The 21,223-nt window shown below is 39.4% G+C and overlaps 1 protein-coding gene across 3 annotated transcripts in view; it reads right to left on the minus strand.

Moving 5' to 3' along the window:
* Positions 1-21,223, minus strand: part of LOC117435459 (supervillin-like) — a 113,121-nt gene that overhangs the window by 81,553 nt on the left and 10,345 nt on the right. The window contains exon 1 of one of the 3 annotated variants that reach the window (XM_059019640.1): positions 10,434-10,955. The exons of the other annotated variants lie outside the window; for them this stretch is intronic. The gene's annotated coding sequence lies outside the window, so the exon portion shown is untranslated. Of the gene's footprint in view, positions 1-10,433; positions 10,956-21,223 lie in introns of those variants that run through there. 3 annotated transcript variants of the gene reach the window in all.

Consider the following 21,223-nt stretch of genomic DNA (forward strand, 5'->3'; position numbering starts at 1 on the left):
AATGTATGAAGTGAAATAAAATACATGCATATAGCAAGTGCTAAAAGAAGGAAGTCAAATTTGGGAAACACTGAAATCAGAAAGGTAATTTAACGTTATGATGAATATAAGACATACTAAATGTTAAGCAGAACAACGCAGTGACTAATAAGAAAAAGCAAGATACTTGGGAGTTTTTGGGGGTTTTTTTAACTCTGGACTGCAGTTCTCAATGTAAAACATCTACTGTTGACATTTTGTGAATGGATGGAGTAACGTTAACATTTGCACTTACCATTAAAAGTACAACCAGGAATGTTCCTTGTTTTGAATTACTTGCAGGTTATTGAATAAACAAAGTAACTTGACTTAGATTGATCTGATAATATTTAGGTTGTTAAATGATAGGTGTTAATTTTATTCTGAATACAGAAAAAAAAAAAAGATTGAGTTATTTGTGCCAAATTATGCTGCTGTTGCTTTAATTGGAAGAGATACGCGCTGCGACGTTGCTGCTCATTGTGATCTGTATTTTAATTCAGTAAACAAAAGGAAAAACCTGTGCTGAAGGAAATAGAGCATTGAACAAAGAAATATCGGCTTAGACATTGTTTGTACACTGTGAACCCGGCTAAACTTTATGGCTTACACTGTTATGCTGTCTGCTTGTAGTACACAAACTTATTCTTGGGAGGGTAAGAGCAGGGACTAGAGTTTGGGTAGTCGAATACATGAAAATGTTGCACCCTGTGCATTCTAACAGGAAACTATTTGAAATTTCCATTCCTAATCCCAATAATAAACACTATTAAAACAAATACAAAATAACAACTATCCTACTCAGAGCGTCGTCGCTTGTGTAGACTCTCCCAAGTCAGCCCTAATCTTGCTGAATGATACCAACGAGCCCTGGAAAGACTGTGAAGTCACAGCAGACAAACACCTGCTATCTTGCAAACTATTACTGTGAGACTGGATATGATGTAAACGAAATGTTGAGTTTTCAACAAATAAAGCTGCTGTTTTATCTGCAAGTCTGGGAAACAAGGCAGAACATTACTTTTTTTTTCCCCCCACTGTCATAATGAAGCCAGATGAAGTCTCCACTCTGAATGTTCGTCTTCATTTTTTTCATAATGACTTTACTTATGATTATTGATTTCAGCGCTTTCCTTTTGGCTTACTGGTTGCTTAGTTGTAGAAAACCTGATTTGTAAAGATTGTCCATGTAGCGGGAGCGATTCTTACCAACACAGCACCGTCAATCTGAGACTACTTACCAAACATGACGTGCAGCGGGAAAATTCAGATTAGTTCAATTACGTCATTATCAGAGGGGATGGGGATTGGTTTGTAAATTAGTTTTTGCAGCTTTTTGGCACACTGGTCCATTTTCTTTGATTCATGAAACGGAAAAATGTAACCGGCCTAGTCGGGCCTGTGGTGCTTCATAACTACAGGCCAAAATGCGATCTCTACCGGCCCTGGACCGCCGGTCCAAATAAGTCTCATATTCAGGGTTAATGTTAACCCTGAATATGAGACTTATTTCCATTCCTGCTCTTGTTTGAGGCAGTAAGTACAGTAAAATGAATACCATTTTGCAAGCAGCTACTGTACACAGGGAAAAACCGACATGTTTTAGTTCTTTCTTTCTGGAGCCTCAGATTCCAACGACTCTTGTGGGATTGCAGGCAGCTGGCTCCCTGGACCTATTACAGTATGGCGATAGGCCGGAGATACACGAGATCATTGTCAATTGTAGGTCGACACCAAAATATTGTGGTTTCTAAATATGCCACACGCACACTGGAAAACTGACAGTTTCTTTAAGCAATTTTAAAAATGTTTCAGCAGCTGCTATAATAATTGAAATCATCTTGAAAAAAACTTGTATGGAACAGCGGAAGTAAAACTCAGTATTTTGCCAGGAGAAGGAAAACAATCTTCAGGTTTGTCTTTTACCTCTGCTGGGGATTTTCCAAAAATATTTGTTAATTTCTTTATATTCCGCACATCCAACATTCCATAAACATTTTCTACAATGAAAAACAATATCAAATCAATTCCAAAGTCTCCTCATGTGACCACTTGTCTGTAGCCATACTTCCTATTTAGCAAAATTGAGTGAAATTAGGGGATTCGAAAATGCAATGTCATTGGCTGAACAACACAGCAATTAGAAAAATTGTCAAATAAAGTGCTGAAAATAGAGCAGTTGTCTATTCTAGCAACTCTACTGCCAACTGGAGTTGTCAATTAGTGACACACAGTTAATTTGAGTTGTGTAACAGGGTGAGGTGCCCTGTACATTGCTTGTTTACTTTTAGATCGGGGTCCCCCTCTGCCCCTGTGTTATTTTGTATCATTATGATGATTTATTATTGTATACATGACGGCGAGCGCCGTATGTTATTGTTTTGTTTATTTTTAAAACGTGTCCTGGCAGAGGCGAGATCGGTGCTCGTCCTCTGCCAGGTGTAATGAAAAATACTCGTGCAGAAGGTGGCCATCTCCCGAATTAATTAAGTGATTAATTTAGTTGCTAATCGGGAGATGGTCACCTGAATATAAAAAGCCTGCAGCTCTCCAGTTCAGGGTGGGTGTTTGGAGTAGAGAGACGGAGAGCGAGAGGATTAAAACGAAACTAACAGTAAACAGGAACAGTGACGGCGATCTGCCCAGCCTGACCTGTGTTTTTGTGTTGGTGATTTCTTTTTGTTTAATTATTTATTTTGCTCTGTGAGCGAGTGTTTTCTGTTTGAATATTTTATTTATTTTTTTGGATTCATTAAATAAAACGGCGCCCGCGCCACTACACAATACCTTTTTGTTTTGTTGTCCCTGCTTCTGCCGTGACGTCAGACCCTCAGCCATTCCTGTCACAGTTGACAAGAAAAAATTGCTTGTGTATGCGATGCAGGTTCTGCCACTTAAATAGCATGGGGGGGGGGGGGGAGAATACTCCAGCAACCAGCCCTTGGGGACCAACCCGAATATTTGATTATTAGTGTCACTATATTTCCTTTCTGTTCAAAACAAGCAAGTATTCAGTGCTCTCAGTTGGTAAAGATCTCAGACAGCGGGTGGAAATTAGCTGTTGATACAGAGTAGATTAGTAACATTAGAAGAGGACAAAATATCCACCACACACCATCTGCAGCAAGATTTAACCCTTTGAGTGCCGAGGACAGAAGCAGCACTGCTCCACAAACCAACTGCAGACCGTGTCGTAGTTCACAGTTCATATGCTATTTCATGTGTTGCTGAGCGTTCCTTTGCTAGTATAATCTGAATACATTCAGTGGGATTCTAAAAGGACGACGTGTAGTATTTGTTCTTTTACGTTCATTTTTGAAGTTAAAATGTCTGAAGTATTGTCAAGTGCGGAAAGTATAATTTTACTTGTGTTATCAAAATGTTTGCTCCGTTTACGAATACTTACACATGTATATATTAAAAAAAAAAAAAAAAAAAAAAAAAAACACCCCACACACACCTAACCCTTTAGCTAACTTATTGGGCCAATTTAATTCACTGAGCTTCACTCCTAGCAATCCACTACTCCTTTCGGACGAAAAATACATCTCAAATCCTTTTGGATAATTGCCACCCACAGTGGTAAAAAACTATTCTCCAATGAGCAGTGATAAACCCTCCTGCAACATGCGTGTGTGTCAGGGACAATTATTCTCTGAAAACAACACATCTGAACACTTAATCCAGGCCAGCAATGTCAAGCCTAAAGATCCGGTGATTACGCTTTCCTTTCAGATGGAAGTCACCTTATTGACCCCCATCAGCAAACTACTATACATGCAGATGAATACCGGGGATTTTCTACAGTATGTTATGCAAAATGATCAAATAGCAACTTTAAAATGGTAACAAGTGCACAAGAACAATTGAAAGACGTTCTGAAAATCAAGGGAAGATGTGCAGTAACTAGACCTTTCTGAACGAACACAAAGCAACCCCCTAGCACTGTACTCTATGGATACAACTTCAGATATACCAATGGTTTGGTCACAAGACAGTTTTGCAGAGTTACAGTGTAAATGCAGATACAAAGTTTAATAAAATGTTATCTGCAATGTTAACTATGATCCAGAAATCAGTAAGTGTAACATAGCTATGTAAATGTGAAACCAATATTCCTTCTTACAACCATTTGGTCCAACCAATTTGCTGGCTACAGATCATGTTCACCAGGGTACTCATTGACATCCCTTCGGTTTGGCTTTGTTTAATATCATATGGTGCCTGTGCCTCCTGTCTACCATCTGTCTGTAGCCTTTGCAGTGTCTACCCATACTGCCATTGCTCCCCAACACAAGCACCCTGCCCATCAGGAACAAGTGGAATGCGTCCGAGTCGGTTTGGCTCACAAAACACGTTCATTTATTTTTATGGTCATAATCAAAACCAAAGCCAAGCAGCTAATGTTATTCAGAAGCAGCTACAAATATACACCAATACTACAGATATTGCATGTCATAAACTATAATATTACAGGTCAAATAGAAACATTTGTGTTATAGTACAGACCATCGTAACGCAAGGCTGTATTTATTGTATCTTGTATGGTCGAGCAGACAGCACTGTTTGACCCAAGAAGCAGAACATGTTCCAGGGCAGAAGGGTGGAACAGTTTCACAGCATCACACTGTGCAGGTCTGTTCGGTCTCATGAGAATTCTGCCTCAAGTAACTTCAAATTAAAATGAATATTGTTTTGACTACCATCTTACCTTTTTATGGTATTGGCAATCATTCCAAGTAGGCCAGAGTCTCAAAGTGATTTTTATGAACATTTTCACACATCCAGAGTATGAAATTGCCAGCTCTGACCCAAGTTGCAGAGTTCCATGTCACAATAAGCGGTGTACAAGACCTTCTCCATGGTTACCACTGGAGTCCCTGTGTTTATTACCATATAACAGCACAAACAAGGATACAGCTGTAATATGATGTGCCTTCGGTCCAGACAAGAGCATGTGCTTGTACAATGGACTATTTTTGAAAAGCAAAACAAGAGTCAAAATAGATTAGAAATCTACTTGCAGAGCTTTAACATGGTCTTCTCAAGGTCACTATTGCAAATAACTATGATGTCGTACAGTACACATTTATAAAACATTTTATCCGCAAAGTGTTGCATGTATAAGAACATAAGAAAGTTTACAAACGAGAGGAGGCCATTTGGCCCATCTTGCTCGTTTGGTTGTTAGTAGCTTATTGATCCCAGAATCTCATCAAGCAGCTTCTTGAAGGATTCCTATCAGCTTCAACAACATTACTGGGGAGTTGGTTCCAGACCCTCACAATTCTCTGTGTAAAAAAGTGCCTCCTATTTTCTGTTCTGAATGTCCTTTTATCTAATCTCCATTTGTGACCCCTGGTCTTTTTTTTTTCCAGGTCAAGTGAGCAATGCATGCGTCTCAAAGCAACATAAACCCAAACATAAGCACGTGCACCTGATTTCATGATTATATGGCAATACCTCAACGCCTGTAGGCATGGCGACAGCATTATCACCATTTAGCAGAATAGGAAAGTCCAAACAGATGTGAACTTTCAGCAACTTGGGAGTCGAAGTTGGCAATTTCAAAACAGCAAGAAAAGCACCTTACTCAGTCTACAAGAAATATGAACCTAGTCAGAGTAATCAGAGCTACTCTAACTCCAGTAAATAAAAGCAAATGCAAAGAGACACACACATATATATAAATAAAATCTACCAGTAGACTATTGTACAGGTTTTTGCACAAGATTGCAAATAAATGGAATTACTTTTGTGCATTTGCAGAATACATACACACATCAATACCTATGTGGAAATGTATCTCAAACTTTAAAAGTAGTCATATTAAAAACTACAGCATCAGGTTACCCAGAATTCAGTGCACAATTAATGAGAACAGTTGAATTCACAAGGATTCCATTTAGACAAAGCTACAGTACTTACAACTCTACAAAGCTGTTGCTTAGACAAAGCCTCCTCATATTCAGTCAGGCTTCTTTCTAGTAGGCAATCTCATTTCATAAGCTTACTAGCATAGCAATCTGACTCTAACCAGATGCATTGTCCAGTGAAGTAATGCGGATTTGCTGCCAATGGTTTTATTCTCCTAATAAGTATAAAATATGTTGTATGCTCAAGTTCCTTCACATGTGCGGTGTGTCAGAGTAACAGGTCACAGACCAAAAAAGACTCTCATTTGATATTTCAGAAACACACCACTTGACAAAACAGAAACTCTAGAACAAAACTAAAACTTGTCAAAACATTAAGAAAGACCTTATACTAATATAGTTTTCATTTTGCATAGATGCTTGGTGATTCTGGAGCTGAAAATATGGGTTGCAATCCAAAAGTCTGAATTTATACCACTCGTCTCCATAAGTCTGCTAAATGAAGCAATTTCTCACTGCAGACAACAGCAGTCATAATAAATCGGATTACTGACAGGTAACCAACTGTGATGTCACCAGAGGCTCCGGCACAATCAAGACTGCCATCTAGGCTGCCTTGTCTCCACACAAATCAGTTAAGTCTACAGTCTAGACAGGATCATTAACAAATCAGACTTGGTTCCAGAAGCATTGATCATATTTGTTTGGGGTGGGTGTTGTAGACTTTATATGTACACATCAAGAGCAAAACAGGGTACTTCTCTTTCCAGAAGCATCACAAAAAAAAGACTGGAAAATGTCTGAGCTACTTCAAATCAAAGTTATCCAATAAAAGGAAAAGAGTTATTCACATGGATATGAAAAAAAAAATCAGATGGTAATTGGCAGAGGCTAAGTTTGTAGGGGATTTAGAGATTTTCTACCAAATGACTTGATTAGCACTATGTAAACACAATTTTTGTTCCTGGGTAGTAAGTGTTATTTCCTAATTGCTTATGCCTCAAAAGTATAGAAAATGGCTATTATTCCCCACAAACTTTGCTTTTGTGACCAGGACAGTGATATTTTGAAATTTACCTATTTCCAATGAGAAAACAGGCGAATGTGTGTCTTTTCGTTCACATAAAGTCAAAAAAACAACATATGAATCCAAATTAACATGTATTTATACTAAAGTAATACAAAAATGACTACAAAAGATTTAGAAGTGAGTAGTTTTTCAAGATTTACGATTATACTGTAAATCACTTTCACGAATCAGCCCCCAAATGTAGTCTCCCATCATGTTCTCGTTATACTGTCCTTGGTAGCGGCGTTCAAAGTCCAGTATATCCTGGTGGAAGCGCTCGCCTTGCTCCTCCGAGTACGCTCCCATGTTCTCCTTGAATTTATCAAGATGAGCATCAAGGATATGGACTTTGAGGGACATCCTACAGCCCATTGTGCCGTAGTTCTTCACCAGAGTCTCAACCAGCTCCACATAGATTTCGGCCTTGTGATTGCCCAGGAAGCCCCGAACCACTGCGACAAAGCTGTTCCAAGCCGCTTTCTCCTTCCTAGTGAGCTTCTTGGGGAATTCATTGCACTCCAGGATCTTCTTTATCTGTGGTCCGACGAAGACACCGGCTTTGGCCTCAGACAGCTTAGGGAAGAAGTCTTGAAGGTACTTGAAGGCTGCCGACTCCTTATCTAGTGCGCCTTGGTGTCCCATCAGGAATGCCACCATTTTGAAGTCTCCTATGACCTCCCAGCCGTACTCATCATACTTCAAGGCGTCCAGCAAGGTCTTGATGCTGTTGTAATCCTCTTTGAGGTGCACCGAGTGAGCCAGGGGAAGAGACGGGTACTTGTTACCATTATGGAGCAGCATGGCTTTGAGGCTCCTGGATGAGCTGTCAATGAAGAGGCGCCACTCATTCTGGTTACAGGCAATTCCGATTGCCTCGAACAGACTGGTCACATTGTGGCAGAAGCAGAGCCCATCTTGACGGGTGAAGAAGCTGGAAAAAGGTTGGCAACGCTTCCTCTGATCTGCGACTTGCACACTTTCATCCAACAAGTTCCACTGCTTGAGCCTAGACGTCAAAAGCTCGGCATTGGACTTGGTGAGACCAAGATCTCTAATCAAGTCGTTGAGGTCTTTTTGGTTGGGGTAGTATGGGTTTCTCTCCTCAGCTCCACCTCTGAAATTGTCATCTGGATCTACAACGTCTTCCTCGCTCTCTGACTTGCTGCTCTCTTTTAAAGACGGCTGCTCTCTCTCCAGAGGAGTTGGTACACGCAGCTCATGGCAGTGTGGCACCGCGACGATGGATGAAGGAAAGTCTGGATACGTGATAGCAGGTGCATTCTTGCCAGTCCGACGTTTGGAAGGGTCCACCATGCAGAAGTAGCAGTTGCTTGAGTGGTCAGTGGGTTCCCGCCAAATTCTTGGGATAGCAAACTTCATGGCTCTATTTTCCCCTCTGTACCATCCTACAAAAATACATTTATTTCACCCATGACTAATGTGTAAGAGATTCTCGCAACATTTTTCATATATGATATATTTTTTCAATAACATTGAAAATTGTAAAACATTTTAAAATTAAAAACTTTTACAATTTTAAAAATTAACAAATTTTATAACATAAAATTCCGAGCAACAATTGTCCATCTTACCTTCCAGAGTTTTTTTGCAGTGCTCGCAGGTGAAATGAGGTGCCCAGGGTTTGTCTTGATCCCCGACAGGCATGCCGAAATATGCCTTGTAGGCCTCACACATTTTAGCAGATGCTTCCACGGAGTACTTTTTCGCTCTTGTCTTGATAAATTGGCCGCAGACATAGCAAAATGCGTCTGCCGGATGCTTGCAGCCTCTTGATGCCATCTCAGAAAAATGCAGTTATGTATCCATTTAGGCAGCTGGAACTAAACTGAACTGGTGGGCTTAAGGCCCCTGTATTTATACTACTATTTATATTACTGGAAAGTTCTAGAAGTTACCTCAAGTTTACGCAGCACTGAATCTATCTGGAATGTTCTGGAAAATAGGTACATTTCAAAATATCACTGTCCTGGTCACAAAAGCAAAGTTTGTGGGGAATAATAGCCATTTTCTATACTTTTGAGGCATAAGCAATTAGGAAATAACACTTACTACCCAGGAACCAAAAAAAAATTAAAAATTGTTACACGGTGTTATGTAACAAAGTAAAAAATGGTTCCAAGTGTGAGAGAAGAATGCATATTTAGGATCCAGTTGCCCAAAGCAGATTTACCAAAAGGCTTAGAAAATTTTTACTGCCACTAGCACCCCACTGGGAAAAAGCACAAGCGCCTCCCACCCCACCCCCTATTGTTAAAAACTAGAATTAAGCCCTGCTTAAGCCAATTAAGCAATGCTTACCTTGAGTATTTATGGGAGGCTGCACCTTAAAAACATGTGTCACTGGGCAAATTAAATTATGCACATATTTCAGCTACCGATATTCCATGTTGTCATTTTCAGCCTGTTTGGTTTGGGGTACTATTTAAAAATGCTTTGCTAGGGCTCCCGAGTGGCGCATCCGGTAAAGGCGCTCTGCGTGGAGTGCAGGATGCGCCCTATAGCCTGGACATCGCCGGTTCGAGTTGAGGCTATTCCACTGCCGTGGACGGGAGCTCCCAGGGGGCTGCCCACAATTGGCCGAGCGCCGAGGGGGGTTTAGGTTGGCCAGTGTGTCCTCGGCTCACCGCGCACCAGCGATGCCGGTAGTCTGGCCGGGTGCCTGCAGGCTTGCCTGCAAGCTGCATTGTCTTCCGACACCGTAGCTCTGAGGCGGCTGCATGGTGGGTCTGCAGTGTGGAAAGGAGCGGTCGGCTGACTGCACACGCTTCGGAGGACAGCTCGATTTTAACAGAAAATTAATTACATAATATACTACAGAACAAAGATACTGCAAACACTAAAATCATCATACAAACTTAGCTTTGTGTTTTCTGACTTCCTTAAATTCAAACAAATCCAACGAGACAACGTAAATACGATGTTCACAAGCTCAACTGACTCTATGCCGTAGCAAGAAAGACAGACAGTTCTATAAAAATGTTTAATATACTATTTAAAACTAGAGCTTTATTACTTATTGTAATTTACAATGTAATTCAGTTGCTTGCAGCCTTTTAGGAAAAACATTTAATACAGTATGTGCCAACAGTATTTGCTCTTAGGCAATTGCTTTAGACACTCATTTGTGGGGGCTCAGTGCCTTTTAAAAATAAAATTAAAAAAATGGTATTGCGATATTAGTAACCCTCTCAATAGAAAAATGAAACATGGATATATAAAAAAAAGGATATACTCCAGTAGATATTTATAATTTGGCTTTGGCTGTACTATCGGGTTACCCTACACAGCTGTGTTGATCTTGGGTGAATATCCTAAGCACCCTATCCACTACAAAATACCTTGTGGGAAAAAAAATACTGAAAAAGTTAATTCAAACACAAAGATTTGTGCTTCATAAACAGTTGAAACAGACAAACTATCCATTAAAAAAAAGAATAACTTGTACTTACTTTGAGTTTGTTTCCAATCCTGACACTTCAAAAGTCACGATCATCTGACACTGGCAATGGAATAGCCTTACTTTCCTTTTGTCTTTAAAGTTTTTTCTTTAGTTTTTTTTTGTTAAGGCAAAAGAGTTGCGTTTTTTTAAACCTAATGGCCGTCTCCTCTCACACTCGTGCCTTTTCATAGAAGGTCACTCTTCAAGAGGCTAAAAGGACACTAGTGACACATCACACAGAATGCCAACACCACAGCATGCAATCCCAGAAGCAATGCATGGCAGCTACATCTGCAATCAAGAGGATTCAGGAGCGTTCAAATTTAGAATGGTGCTTTCCAACGACTGCTGGACAAAATAAACAAAAGAGAGAGAGAGAGGAGAGAGAGCAAGTCCACAAGAGGAGGGGGGGGGGGAGAGGAAGAGTTATATTCCAGGTGTTCTTAAAGCAACTCCAAAAAAACAAGTTAGTTTTCCAAACTCTTCCTTGGAAAGCCCTGTGTGCTGGAGAAAGCTCCAGTTTGGTTGTCCTTGCTCCAATTTTTGGAAATTCCCAGATCAATCTCTGGAGCCCCAATCAGATCAAACTAAAGGCTCTCTTCAACCTCCGATGACTCCAGGCCAAATGCAGTGTGGCAACCTCACAGAGGACCAACCATTTATGGCCTGAACAGTTGAGCTTTGATATCAGCTAATCTGCCAGAAATAGCTTTTGAAACTCAGGAGGATCAAAGCAGCTGTTATAACAACAAATCTCAGAGTGCAGTTTTCAGCTCCAGTTAGTCCTCGACTCACAGAGGTGTGTTGCAGGTTAGATATATTTCAATTCATTTAATAATTACATTTATTTAAATACAAAAAAAAAAAAACAACATGGATCTACATTTTACCCACACAATACATTATTTAAAAAAGCTAAACTGAAAGCAAACTAGTCAACCTAATTTTGTTTTACAGTACTGCATCTGTGTTTTTCTTTTGTATTGTAACAAGAAAATGTTGCTTATCTGGACTGAACAATTCAATGGCTCTTAGTTCTATGAGGACACTTAGCATGATCTACATAGGCTGCTCTAGCCTAGGTTACTACAGTAGAACTGAAAAGTATCTCCTGAACTCGGATGCAAGCACCTCAACACAGACTTACCTCTCGTTTACCAATGAAGTCAGTTTGCTCAGTTATCAACCTCTGCATCTATTATCGAAAGTCACCACTCACAGAAGAGTGAGGTTTTCTGCTAGACAGAAACTGATCTTTTTGACTAGGGTTGTAGTTTATTTGCAAATGCAAACAAGAGAGGAGTATAAACAATCAACAGAAAGGAAAACATGTAAATCCAACATATATTCAGAAACAAAGATATTTTAAGAGGAATAAAAAGTTACTTTTTAATTCCAGTACCATGCTGATGTAAAGTTGCGGTAAAAGAAGCACCCCACAACATACAGTGCTGTGAAAAAGTATTCGCGCCCTGTCAGATTTTCTGCATTTTTGCATATTTTTGACACTGAATGTTATCAGATCTTCAACCAAAACCTAATATTAGATAAAAGGGTCCCTGGGTGGACAAAACACAAAAATGCGATACATATTTCATTTATTTATTAAAGAAAGTTATGCAACACCCAATGCCCCCGTGTGAAAAAGTAAATCGCCCCCTTAGACTCAATAACTGGTTACGCCACCTTTAGCAGCAATAACTGAACCAAACGCTTCCTGTAGTTATTGATTAGTCTCTCACAGCGCCGTGGATGAATTTTGGCCCACTCCTCCATGCAGAACTGCTTCAACTCAGTGACATTTGTGGGTTTTCAAGCATGAACTGCTTGTTTCAGGTCCTGCCACAACATCTCAATGGGGTTTAGGTCTGGACTTTGACTAGGCCATTCCAAAACTTTAAATGTAGACTTGCTTGTGTGTTTCAGATCATTGTCTTGCTGCATGACCCAGCTGCGCTTCAGCTTCAGCTCATGGACGGATGGCCTGACATTCTCCTGTAGAATTCTGATACAGAGCAGAATTCATGGTTCCTTCAATGATGGCAAGGCATCCAGGTCCTGATGCAGCAAAGCATCCCCAAACTTTGACACTACCACCACCATGCTTGACCGCTGGTATGAGGTTCTTACTGTGGAATGCAGTGTTTGGTTTTTGCCAGACATAACGGGGCCCATGTCAGCCAAAAAGTTCCACTTTTGACTCATCTGTCCATAGAACATTGTTCCAGAACTCTTGAGGATCATCCAGGTGCTTTTTGGCAAACTTGACCAGCATTCCTGTTCTTCTTAGTGAGCAATGGTTTCCGCCATGCTACTCTGCCATGAATCCCATTTTTGCCCAGTGTCTTTCTGATGGTGGAGTCATGAACACTGACCCTAGCCGAGGCGAGAGAGGCCTGCAGATCCCTGGATGTTGTTCTAGGGTTCTTTGTGACTTCCTGGACGATTTTACGCCTTGCTCTTGGAGAGATTTTGGCAGGACGGCCACTCCTGGGAAGATTCACTCCTGTCCCAACCTTTCTCCATTTGGACAATATGGCTCTGACTGTGGTTCGGTGGCCCCCCAGAGCCTTAGAAATGGCTTTGCAACCCTTTCCAGACTGATAGGCATCAACAACTTTTTTTCCCGGAGGTCTTCAGGAATTTATTTTGTTTGTGGCATGATGTGCCTCTAGAACCTGTGTGCTGACAACTTCACTTTGATATTAAGAGCCAAAGTTAGTCAGATTTATATTGGGCAGGGCTGGCCCAAATCAGGCCTGGTTGTTAACCAAAGTACTCAAACAGCTGACCCTAATTATCCCTTTAAATTGGGTTGAGTTAACTAGGGTGGGGCAATAACTTTTTCACACCTGAAGATTGCATGTTTGATTACCTTGCACACCAAACAAATGAAAGAAGCACCAAACTTTGGTGTCATTTTTTCTCTCAGACTCCCTCTATATACTACTACAACCCACAAAAAAATCTGACCAAATACAATGTGAAGAATATGCAAAAATCAGACAGGGGGCAAATACTTTTTCACGGCACTGTATCTCAGAACACCAAGAAAAAAACACCAAAAGAAAAAAAAACAAAAAACAAACACGACACAGGAAAGTAAAAAGGGGTCAAACCAAAAGATGAAGCTAGAACCACATAATGACAAACTGTAAGAAGATGGACCAGGAACCAGAGGGAGGCTGAAAACAGGCTGCAGACATCCGAAAATACAATGGACAGGATTGCTAGACTTGGCAGGAAGCTGTGGATGCTTCCATCCTGCTGTGGGCTCTTAACAGCAGACAATACCATAGAAGACTGCTAATTTCTCTGTGCTTTGACATTACATGAATCAATGACCAGTGCTTAAGAAGAACAAAGCTTGTATTGTATTTCATGTGTAGAAGAAAATTCATTATACTTATAATCTGCAAGCCAGGAGGTTGCAACAGTTCATCCTAGGGAAGTATTCAGTGAAGTATTCTATATAACCCAACATGTTTTGCAGAGTGAGTGATGATCTATCCTGGACCCTGCACCAGGATTCAATTTACTGAAAATTATGATGCACAGCTTAATCCAACCCAGAGATCCTCTTTGTTACTTAGAATTACCACAAATCATGAATTACTCTGTGAATATCAGCAGTGATGCCACTGCATGCGTGCGTGCATGCACACACACACACACACACACACACACACCCTAAGTCTTGGTTCCAGAACAAACTCCAGGAACAGGAAAGCCATGTAAATCAATTAGGACATCTCGTTTTTCTCAAAATGAGACTAAATGAATCCCAAAGCTATCACCACCACCCCCAGCTGATGGTTTCTAATTCTACATATCTACATATCTACATATATATATATATAAAGTAGATAGATATATTTCACACTTTGGAAATTGTGGAAATGAAAATCAACAAGAAAGTTATTAAAAGGTTGTCAGGAGAAAACCAATACAGTTTACAAGTCACAGTTATTGGCAATAAATGTACTGTAAATTGACTTGCAACATATGAAGTTGGACGGCTACATTACAATGAAAACAAGAATGGGGTGAAGAACTTAAAAAGCAACTATGTATGAATGTCTGTGTATAGGAATGTGAAAGCCCTCTTACGAGTGAGGGGGCCCATTAGAAAACACAACTGCAAGAAACCATCAATAAAGCAACGTACATGTGCTGCTAAAAGACCGCTTTCATCATCCATTCAGCTCCAAGAACATCAACACCACACTTTTGGTTCAAATCTGTGTCAGCTTCAATTGCTTCAACAACCCCTAAGGCACTTTGGAAACTGAGTGTCTAATCTAGTGAGGCAATTTCTCAGTGTATACTGACCCCTAGTGTGCCATTAGGAACAGTTATTAAACCATTTCTGTTTTTAACTGCAGATAAGCACCCGACATAGCACTACCAAGTGATCTGCACAGACTGAGAACGACTGTGCAGAGTCAAATAAAATCAACACAGCTGTTAATGCATTATAGCACTGATCTCTTATTTCTTTTGTCTTCTGGTGTCCGTTTACACTGCCTCGGCATAAAACACCTGAACTTGCAGTGGTGTTCTCAAATATCGTGTCCACTTGAAAGTTAGTTCAGGAATTTAAATTAACAGGCAGGTGGTTTAACTGCAAAAGCCAACAAGAGATTTTATAAAGAAAACAAAATGTGCACGGAATGCCTCATACTATTAAACAAATATTTAAATGTTTGTTTAATGCAGAGTGTGAGGTCTGCGCTACTTCCATGGAGTCACCCTGCAGCCTTTTGTGATACTCTGTTGAGCAGAGCTCATATAAAAACTTGTGAAAAGCCAATTTATAGGACAAGACAAAAATAAAACACACTTACCGGTACATTCTAATTAGAATGGAAGAATTTTTACACAGGTACTGTGGCTAATATTTGGCAATTTTATTCCACATGTCATAAACTTTATATATTTAAAAAAAAACACAAGTAAAATGTATAGTTTTCCGTATGATATACATCGTAAAAATGTAAAATAACTGCCGGGTCTCAAATAATCGCCTGTCTCCAATACGCACCGGGTCTGCTGGCAAATATTGTAAATAAACGCCAGTCGTTGAATTGAAGTTTTACTGTACACATTTTTAAATTAAAATATTATGTTCAAAATATTACATCGCTATAGGAGTTTCCTTACACCAGATGCTTTTGTGTTATTCTTCCTTAGCTTTAGAAGAGCTTGCATATTTATTTTATAACAGCCTACTGCTGTAAAAGTATCCAGGCGTGATTGAATCACTGCTGGAAATTTCTTTGTAGTTATTTTCCAACTTATTTCAAATTCAGAATGTAATGTACTGGCAGTAGAAGATAAACTTGTAAAGACTGCTGTACAAAATATCAAGTCTGTGTGAAAAGGTTTTTGTTTGCCAATTACCAGGATTAGCAGAGCACGGTGTATTTCATTTTTCCAAACCAATATATTAGAGATAATCAACTGCTAATCACATATAAAAAAGCCACAACCCAGTTATCTGCAGACCCACAGGCATGAACAGTATGTAGACTTAAAAATAAACCAGACATTTGGGACAGCTGCTCTGCTCTGTCAGTACAAACATACTGCAATTGTGCTTAAATCTCTTCTGGGGAAACCAACTATTGATTTTACTAAACTACAATAATTTGAAGTAGCATGGCAACATACGTTCTCTGTAAACAAAACAGGAGCACTGCAGAAGAAGCAGAATCGGACTGCAGAAGAAAGTAGTTAATTGGTTTTCCTGAATGGGAAATCTGTTTATTTGCCACTATCCAGAGAACGCAGGGGCTGCTATTTTTATGTGCCACCTAAGACTGCCATTTGTTCCTTTATCATATTTACTAAATACTTTACATAATACTGTATTTCAACTTGGTACAGTAAATTACCATTTATGAATTAAAGTAATCGTAACATCCCATATGGCCAAGAAAGCCACCAGCTGATTCAGAATATTATTGGATGTCAGTTATTCCAGACAACACCACCACTGTTTCTCTGAGGCCTTCGTTTGTAGTGACGAGTGGCATAAAGGGAAACCTGAAACCACTGGCTTGGCAGGTGCAGCTCTATGGGAATGGGAATGCCTGCAGATCAACCCAACTCTCTCGCCATTGAGTTTCAGAGCTGCACATCAGGGGAGGAAAAAAGGAGAGCGAGCTGAAAAAATCTTATCTTCAGGTGGTTTACAAATGATTCAAAACCAAACAAAATAAATAAAGCACTTCTTTCTTAGACTACTTGACAATACCTTAATTGCTGGGTAGCCATGCCTTAAATGAAACACCACAGTACCAATATCTGAAATGAGCGTTTAACTAAGAACATCAGTGCATTAATGAAGTCAATGGAAAAGAAGAGTCAGAATTAAGCCCCCGTTTTAGGCCTGTATAAACTATAGTACACAAGCATTACCTGGGTTGGGGTAAATTCCCTTTTTTCAATTCCAGTTCAATTTTTTCAATTCCAGTTCAATTTCCTTTACAAAAAAAAAAAAAAAAAGGTCTTCAACCTTCATGAACAGGAATGAGAGTACAGAATAACAGCGTTTCAAAACACTCTGCAGTTTTGCAAAGGATACAGTATATTTTGTGTCACAGTTGGTGTACTGAATGTAGGACAAGTAAAACATTAGGAGCAAAAGTTGAGGGAAACCAGGCTGTTTAATCAAAAACAAATGTAGACAGAAACAAAGAGTGCAACAAAATCTTCCAAATGTCTGCACATCCTCATCCTTGCCTCAGTCAAAAAACATAAATCAATAACTATACAGGACCTGGCTCAAATTTCACTAAAACTGTCATTTGCAAACTGAGGTTAGACGGCACATTTTGCAGTGACACCAACAATACAAATGTGCCAAAATGCCATCCCCCCCCCCCCCCCCCCATTACATTGTAGTAAAGAAAATAGATTGTACTGTTTGTACACATTTGAACAATCTTAATTTGTAATTATGCAATATGTCTAATACTATCTATACTGAAGGGCCACTGAAGACTTTGGAGTATCCACAGTAGGTAAAACGCAGATCTAGTCTGCAATGTATGTGGTCATGTGACATGCCATGTGATCTAACAGACCTATACGAGTAGTGCAAGAGTTGTGTCCAATCCCCCTCATCTCCCAATGCAATGCGAGGCGTAGGGCAATAAATGAAGCATCCCAACAACAGTTGCACCCTTTTCAGGCATCTTGAATGCTGTACAGTATGTGAATGGCTTTCTAAAAAAGGAAAACTATTAGTACCGGTATCAACAAGAGGAGACAATGAATTATCATGTCAACTGCTGGCAACTGCCTTAGCACTGGAGAATGAGGTTAAGGACATAAATATTTTTTTATTTGTTAAGAAATCATGTCTTATTATCTCACCCCTGTTTACAGCTACCATTTGTTAACAGAGGCTTGTTAAAAATCCACAATACAGTTTTATTAAAAAAATAAAATAAAAAAAAAATTCTGCATTTAGTCTATACTGGTTGTTACAGCATTTTTATTTTTTCAAACATTAGTTGGATAATCCCCTCATTTTTACCCTTCTCGCCCATTCACACACTCACAATCCTCAAGCTGGTATCTTAAAGAATTGAAACAAGCCACCCACAGGTCATCTGTTTATTACAATTGAGCAACCTCAATTAACAAAACTAAAGCAGCGATTATCAGCATGGTTTGTTGAATAACACTGGATTCCGTTATGAGGCAAGGTTACAATCTGGCCAGCCTAGGACAGTTTTACAGGGCCGGAACAGCAAAAAGGCTCTCTTAAAACCACATCTGCTAAAGCTATCCTTTCATAGCATAAAGAAAATAAATCCTTCAATGCTTAACACTCACGGGGGCTAAGTAAAGGTTCACGATTCAGTCTGAAGTTTCCTTCACAATGACATCCTCCAAAACTCTCCCTTCTAACCAAAACCACCACCAAACTTTGTACTAACTGTATCCCTGCCACACAAACTCAATGAAACAGATTTCAAAACTAAATTCTAGCAATACTAAAATTCATTCTGGATAGAGCAGGTATCCAGAATTAAAAGCAATCAAGCTCAAATAGTAACTTTTGATTAGGACAACAGCTGTATTAATGTTTTGCTCATTTTAAACTTTCACTCAAAGTGCTAAAACAGAATGGGGATGGAGGATAGCTGTCATACAAAACATTGTTATATTTAGCATCATAATCCACAAGGGTTCGATTCAGTAATGTTAAGATCAGCAGTATTGGATTGCCTTGCATGAGTGAGCAAGATAATCTGTTCTGTGTGTTTATTAACCAGAGTCAATAAATGCATACTTCAAAAATGCAATTTTGCATTGGTTACCAAAAACTTTAACAGCTTAACATACAGCAACAGTTCAACTGAACAGCAGTTCTGTGGTAGATCTTCAGTATGAAGATTCATGTTGTTCACTTCAAAATTCTGGCCCTAGCTTTAATGCAAGAACTTTCACATTTCACAGTGTACTCTAAACATGTAGATGTCATTTTTTTGTTTTTTTAAATAAAACAATGCCTGGCAACCAAAGTTATCTACATTATCAAGCAAAAGTGGACCACTCCTCTAAACTGATCAGAACAAAAGGGGGAGTGTTGTTGTTAATGGCATGCGAGTTGAGATTGCAAAGTTGCTCCTCAGAGTCCCCTCCTCATGCAGTTCTCACAGCTGCTGGTAGTGCTTTATCTCTGGAATAGGAAAACACAAAATATCCACAAAGTTTGCCTTCTTCCTTCTTCAGACCTCAGAAGAGTTTTCTTGCTTTCCTGGCTTGGAGATATTTTAAGTGAAGTCTTTTCCAATAACTCAGCACTGATTGAAATTTTTATTTCAGTTTCCAGAAGGAAAACATTTTCCCTGTAAAGTTTTGGGATGCCTCTTTTTAAAAAAAAGGTACTGCAAGCATACTTGCAGACAGAAAAACAACCTGTTTTTAGCAGAATGTGTTTATTATATTGTACTGCTTCCAAACGTTCAAGCTGCACTTTCTCAAAAAGAGCACACTTTAATTCTTCATTTGCAGAGGTATTTAACCATGGGGACATCCACTAAGTGAAAGCACATTATCTCAGTTCTGCTGCGTCACTCACTTGGCCTGATAAGAGGCCTTTTATTTGTCTTGGCTCCCAAATGTTTCAAACCCAATTAAAATCTACTTTACTATAATATTCACCTTATTCTACATGCAAACAGTTGATGGAAGTCAGTTCTGCAATGGAAACAGTGACTTTTGAATGAGAATAACAAAAAATGATGGAAAAAAGCTGAATTGCACAATAAGAATGCATGCGGTTTCCTGTAAAAGCAAAATCTCCATCCTCAACTGCAAGGATGGAACCAATTTGTACAGCTGAGGGAAAAGGGGATTTCACAAACTCCCATAATATTCTTAAAAGTACACAACACATGCTTAGGCCTTTATATTGCATAGATAATACACTCATTTAGTCAAATCTAACAGATTACCAGCCTGCTTATAAAGCAGAAGATACGGTACGTGCTTTGGGCTTGCTTTTTCTTGTACTGCTGGATACTTTCCCACAGTTCTTTGTCTGAGAAATATTAACCTCTTTGTAAAATCCTATGGAAATAGAAACTATACAGGCCACCCCAACATCCCATGAACATACTCATTGGAAAATGCATGTGGGAGATCAGAACCTAAACATACAACTGTACAAATATGACATATGACACCGCTTCTGGTTTTCATGGTGCAAGAGAAAAGTTTAGTGATGTCCTGGAGAAAGGATCTTTACGATGCAAAAAGGCCAGCCCTGTTTTGTTTCTTTAAAAAGAGGCTTATGAGAGTTTAATTCTTAATTAAAATCAATATTCTTTTTATATTTTGTAAAGGTATAGCCACATCACACATCTTGCGCACAAAATCATAAGACTTCAGACTTGAACCTCTCCCTAAAAAAGTTTGACAGGTGTTTCCCGCACTATGACTGACCTCCATAAATACATTCAGCGGCATGTAAAACACAGGCTGTCAGACCTCTGATTCCACACCAGCTCCTTATGCATTCACATTAAAGAATTACTTTAATGCCATTAACATTGTCTTTTTCAAACCCTTGAAGTCTAAGACCAACTAACATTTAATTTCACTTCAACTGGGAAAAAATCCCCAGATTTTTTTTTTTTTTATGTTAAATCTGCACATCTAAATAGCTGCAATACTTAGACCTGCCACTGTTCTCATCATTAAAAATACCATCCCACCTCCATCCACCTACAATGTCTTGCTTATTCAAGTTCACATGAACAGAAAACAACATTTAAATTAGACGCAGTCCATTTAAAAAGGCTCTTAAAAACATTATGTATGGAGGAAATGGGGACGTATGCACTTGCACTTAGAACAAAAACAAAATATCTGATTACCTTGTACAGTAGCGTGGATCTGTGGAGCTGGAACGCCTGAACGAACGTGCAATCGTCACCTATTGTGCAAAGCGAAGACGCTCCAAACTGTTTCTTGAAGACGACAGTCTGTGCAGATCAAGCACTAAACAAGTTACTGTTTTCCACCAGCTCCTTAGTGAGAAAGAACCAACAGAGCAGTTACAAAAGACCTTACTATTTCTTTTCATAACCCAGTTCTCCAATTCTGCAGTTTCCTGCTTCATTAAAACCTACAGGCTTCAAGGCAGATGGCAAAGCGCCAACGTTATCTTAAACTATTTCTACATCTGTTATCCTGCTGTCTCTGGATGGCTGGATCTCAGATTCCTTGACCTTGGAGTCAACTCATATTTGTTCAATACGTTACAGAAGGACATCA

The sequence above is a fragment of the Acipenser ruthenus genome, chromosome 3 (assembly GCF_902713425.1).
Source record: "Acipenser ruthenus chromosome 3, fAciRut3.2 maternal haplotype, whole genome shotgun sequence".
Taxonomy (NCBI): Eukaryota; Metazoa; Chordata; class Actinopteri; order Acipenseriformes; family Acipenseridae; genus Acipenser; species Acipenser ruthenus.